This window comes from Cherax quadricarinatus, chromosome 22 (assembly GCF_038502225.1).
Source record: "Cherax quadricarinatus isolate ZL_2023a chromosome 22, ASM3850222v1, whole genome shotgun sequence".
Taxonomy (NCBI): Eukaryota; Metazoa; Arthropoda; class Malacostraca; order Decapoda; family Parastacidae; genus Cherax; species Cherax quadricarinatus.
Genome location: NC_091313.1, coordinates 35060196 through 35066195, shown reverse-complemented (window position 1 = coordinate 35066195; position 6000 = coordinate 35060196).

Genomic DNA, 6000 nt, shown 5'->3' with positions numbered 1-6000 from the left:
GAAGTGATCTTGCGTTGACATGAATAAAGTGAAGGCCTGTTTTCATACCATACCATATTCATACCATAAGTAAATAAGAATGCGAATTAATAAATAAGTAAGCGAAGGTTTTACTTAGGTTCTGTGTGTATAGCATACAAAAAATTGCAGTTGTTTTGAAGGCACACAGGTGTTTGTAGATTTACCAATTATTATCAAACAATGTGATTTAATAGTTTGTAATAAAGTTGGTAGAATTACCGACAATATGTAAAGTAAAAGGACACAAGTGCAACTAATGTGACATTTATTGTGGCAACGTTTCGCTCTCCAGGAGCTTTATCAAGCTTGATAAAGCTCCTGGAGAGCGAAACGTTGCCACAATAAATGTCACATTAGTTGCACTTGTGTCCTTTTACTTTACACAATGTGATTTAAGTAATTTTTTCCAGGTACAGGTACACATAAATACAATTACATAAATTATCATACATAGCAGCATATGTGTAGATTACCTGGAATAACCGAAAAGTAAGTTTATTTAGGTACAGGAACATAAAACATTAATTATACAGAAATGTACATTAGTTAATAAATATTATATGAATATTTGAACTATTTATGCCTACTTTTAACCTTGCCAAATATCCCTATTCTCGTTTTCTGAAACTTAATTCAACAAATATTTGGCTTTGTGCTTGGAAAGCAGATTTTAAACTTGGGATTCTGCTTTGTAAGTTCAAAACTGAGGAGATACATGGTTATACTAGGAGCCGAGAAAACACAAAAATACGCATTGCTGACAGGCAGTGTTGTTGGCACTGTATCACCAGGACAACCACAAAGCAACCATTCAGGTTGCCCTGTGGTACGGTTGATAACGCACTCATCTCACGAACTTAGTGTTCAATCCCCGGCACAGGTGGTAACGTTAGTTATGTTTCCTTACACCTGCTGTCCCTGTTCACCTTGTAGTAAGTAGGTACCTGGGTGTTAGTCGACTGATGTGGGTAGCATCCTGGGGGACAAAATTTGAACCTAACTTTATTGGGTTAACCTGGGTGGGTAACTCTCACTCGGGTTAAAAATCGGAAGAAAATCATATCCTATCATATTCTTCAGGAAACCAGCATTGACATCATGGTAGTGACTATGAAGAACCACAAAGAACTAAGTGATTTTGACGTAGTGTCCTGGGACTGTATAGCATTCCATGTGTAGGTTGTGACGAGGTTTACTCCAGTTCGTCTACAGCAGGAGTTACCAACAGGGTGGGAGGTATGACCCCTGGGGGAAAAAATTGTATATGTGAGGAGGTGGGATAATAATGTGAGGCCAAAATAGCTTTTTGGGGGGATTTAATAGCCGGTGTGAGGGGGGGGCGGCGGTAAGTGTGGAATATGACAGTGGTGCACTATACACAAATAACAGTGACAGTGGTGTGAATGCTGGGAGGGTGAGTGCAGTGCTTTTTAAAGTTGGTTTATGGAGTATGATGCTACTGTACTCATCTAGTTGTACTCACCTAATTGTGGTAGCAGTGGTCGATTCACAGCTCCCGGCCCCGCCTCTTTACTGGCTGCAACTAGGTCACTCTTCCTGCTCCATGAGTTTTATCATACCTCTTCTTCTGTTTATTCACCTATTTGTATTTGTGGTTGCAGGGATCGAGACTCAGCTTCTGGTCCCGCTACTGGCTCCTCTGTCTCCCTGGTCCATGAGCTTTATCATACCTCGTCTTAAAACTATGTATGGTTCCTGCCTCCACTACATCACTTACCAGACTATTCCACATACTAACAACTCTATGGCTGAAGAAATACTTCCTAACATCCCTTTGACTTATCTGAGTCTTCAGCTTCCAATTGTGACTCCTTGTTTCTGTGTCCCATCTCTGGAACATCCTGTCCTATGTCCACCTTATCTATTCTTCGCAGTATTTTGTATGTCGTTATCATGTCTCCCCTAACCCTTCTGTCCTCCAGTGTAGTCAGGTCGATTTCCCTTAACCTTTCTTCGTACGGTATTGCCCTTAGCTCTGTAACTAGACTAGTTGCAAACCTTTGCACTTTATCTAATTTCTTGACGTGCTTGACCAGGTGTGGGTTCCAAACTGGTGCTGCTACTCCAGTATGCGCCTGATGTACACGGTGTACAGAGTCTTGAACGATTCCTTACTGAGGTATCGGAAAGCTATTCTCAGGTTTGCCAGGCGCCAATATGCTGCAGCAGTTATCTGTTTAATGTGTGCTCCGGAGACATGCTTGGTATTATACTCGCCCCAAGATCTTTCTCCTTGAGTGAGGTTTGTAGTCTTTGGCTACATAACCTACATGTACTCTGTCTGCGGTCTTCTTTGCCCTTCCCCCCTATCTTCATGACTTTGCATTTGGCGGGGTTAAATTCTAGGAGCCAGTTGCTGGACCACGCGTCCTGCCGCCTGTCCAGGTCTCTTTGTAGTCCTGCCTGATCCTCATCTGATTTAACTGTTCTCATTAACTTCACATCATTTGCAAACAGGGACACTTATATGTCTATCTCTTCCCTCATGTCATTCACACATTCCAAAAGTAGCACTGATCCTAGGACTGACCCCTGTGAGACCCCGCTCGTCACAGGCGCCCACTGTGATACCTCATCAAGTACGATGACTCGTTGTTGCCTCCCTGTCAGGTATTCTCTGATCCATTGCAATACCCTTCCTGTTATATGCGCCTGATCCCCCAACTTCTGCACATCCAAGAAAATGCAAGCATCCCACTCCTCTCTCTCGTTTCTTACTTCCGTTACTCTGTCATAAAACTCCATTAGGTTTGTGACACAGGATTTGCCTTCCATGAATCCGTGTTGGTTGTCGTTTATAATCTTGTGTGTGTACTCACCTAGTGGTATGTATGCGTGTACTCACCTATTTGTACTCACCTATTTGTGGTTGCAGGTGTCGAATCTTAGCTCCTGGCCCTGCCTCTTCACTGGTTGCTACTGGGTTCTCTCGCTCTCTCCCTGTGCGTGTGTGTGTGTGTGTAATCACCTAGTTGTGTGTATGTCATATCACCATCGACAGTGTTTAAAGGTCACTATGATAAAGGCAACCAGTCTCGTCTGTCTTCAATATAAAAACCCCATCTCTGTGCATACGCTACAATGGGATCCTAATGGCTATAATCCTAACCCTGATTTTTGAAGAGGTGGATCGGTAAGCCAGCAGAAGTCCTCGGTCAGATGACCACGAGCTTCAGCTGTGGGTTATCACATGCCTATGACCCGCGTCAGAAAGCACTTGTTGTTTCCTGACAAACATTATACCTACCAAATGCTACACTACGACTCAAGAAATCGTAATGACACGATTGCAAACAAACCATACCCCCGGCCGGGATTGAACCCGCGGTCATAGAGTCTCAAAACTCCAGCCCGTCGCGTTAGCCACGCGGGTTCAATCCCGGCCGGGGGTATGGTTTGGAAATGCTACACTAATCAAGATTGATGAGTTGAACACGATGATTGCCTCACACTCCTATTTTTCAGTTTCTCTACATTTGGCTGAAGAAGCTATTGGTTAGCGAAACGTGCAACACTTAGGTATCTTTATTGTGGAAACGTTTCACCACTGTTTGGCGAAACTAGTAATGAACAACATTACTAGTTGATGATGGTAGTAAACAACATTTCTGATTGAAGACGTTTCTGCTGATTATTTCATACTAGTTGATTGTGGTAGTGTTGATTATTACTCACTAGTTGATTGTGGTAGTGTTGATTATTACTCACTAGTTGATTGTGGTAGTGTTGATTATAACTCACTAGTTGATTGTGGTAGTGTTGATTATTACTCACTAGTTGATTGTGGTAGTGTTGATTATTACTTACTAATTGATTGTGGTAGTGTTGATTATTACTCACTAGTTGATTGTGGTAGTGTTGATTATTACTCACTAGTTGATTGTGGTAGTGTTGATTATTACTTACTAATTGATTGTGGTAGTGTTGATTATTACTCACTAGTTGACTGTGGTAGTGTTGATTATTACTCACTAGTTGATTGTGGTAGTGTTGATTATTACTCACTAGTTGACTGTGGTAGTGTTGATTATTACTCACTAGTTGATTGTGGTAGTGCTGATTATTACTCACTAGTTGACTGTGGTAGTGCTGATTATTACTCACTAGTTGACTGTGGTAGTGTTGATTATTACTCACTAGTTGATTGTGGTAGTGCTGATTATTACTCACTAGTTGACTGTGGTAGTGCTGATTATTACTCACTAGTTGACTGTGGTAGTGTTGATTATTACTCACTAGTTGACTGTGGTAGTGTTGATTATTACTCACTAGTTGACTGTGGTAGTGTTGATTATTACTCACTAGTTGATTGTGGTAGTGCTGATTATTACTCACTAGTTGACTGTGGTAGTGTTGATTATTACTCACTAGTTGACTGTGGTAGTGTTGATTATTACTCACTAGTTGACTGTGGTAGTGTTGATTATTACTCACTAGTTGATTGTGGAAGTGCTGATTATTACTCACTAGTTGATTGTGGTAGTGTTGATTATTACTTACTAATTGATTGTGGTAGTGTTGATTATTACTTAATAATTGATTGTGGTAGTGTTGATTATTACTTACTAATTGGTTGTGGTAGTGTTGATTATTACTCACTAGTTGATTGTGGTAGTACTAATTATTACTTACTAATTGATTGTGGTAGCGTTGATTATTACTTATTAATTGATTGTGGTAGTGTTGATTATTTCATACTAGTTGATTGTGGTAGTGCTGATTATTACTCACTAGTTGATTGTGGTAGTGCTGATTATTACTTACTAGTTGATTTTGGTAGTGTTGATTATTACTTACTTATTGATTGTGGTAGTGTTGATTATTACTCACTAGTTGATTGTGGTAGTACTAATTATTACTTTCTAGTTGATTGTGGTAGTATTGATTATTACTTACTAATTGATTGTGGTAGTGTTGATTATTACTTATTAATTGATTGTGGTAGTGTTGATTATTACTCACTAGTTGATTGTGGTAGTACTAATTATTACTTACTAGTTGATTGTGGGAGTGCTGATTATTACTTACTAGTTAATTTTGGAAGTGTTGATTATTACTCACTAGTTGATTGTGGGAGTGCTGATTATTACTTACTAGTTGATTGTGTTAGTGCTGATTATTACTTACTAGTTGATTTTGGTAGTGTTGATTATTACTTACTAGTTGATTGTGTTAGTGCTAATTATTACTTACTAGTTGACTGCGATATTACAGAATAATATCAAATAAGAATCTTCATGCATTTTACCAGACAGAACCTCCCAAACTTTTTAATGCTACCTGAAAAAATTTTTGTGTCCCTCCAATTCATTCTAATGAGGACACTAGAGCACTCCAGGATGATTTGAATAGACTGATGCAATGGTCGGAGATGTGGCAGATGCAGTTTAATATTGATAAATGCAAAGTTCTGAATGTTGGACAGGTAAATAACCATGTCACATATAAACTAAATAATGTAGATCTTAATACTACTGATTGCGAAAAGGATTTAGGAGTTCTGGTTAGCAGTAATCTAAAATCAAGACAACAGTGCATTAGTGTTCGCAATAAAGCTAACCGAATTCTTGGCTTCATATCTAGAAGTATAAATAATAGAAGTCCTCAGATTGTTCTTCAACTCTATATATCCTTGGTTAGGCCTCATTTAGACTATGCTGCTCAATTCTGGTCACCGTATTACAGAATGGATATAAATGCTCTGGAAAACGTACAGAGGAGGATGACAAAGATGATCCTATGTTTCAGAAATCTTCCCTATGAGGACAGACTGAGGGCCCTGAATCTGCACTCTCTCGAAAGGCGTAGAATTAGGGGGGATATAATCGAGGTGTATAAATGGAAAACAGGAATAAATAAAGGGGATGTAAATAGCGTGCTGAAAATTTCCAGCCAAGACAGGACTCGCAGCAATGGTTTCAAGTTGGAAAAATTCAGATTCAGGAAGGATATAGGAAA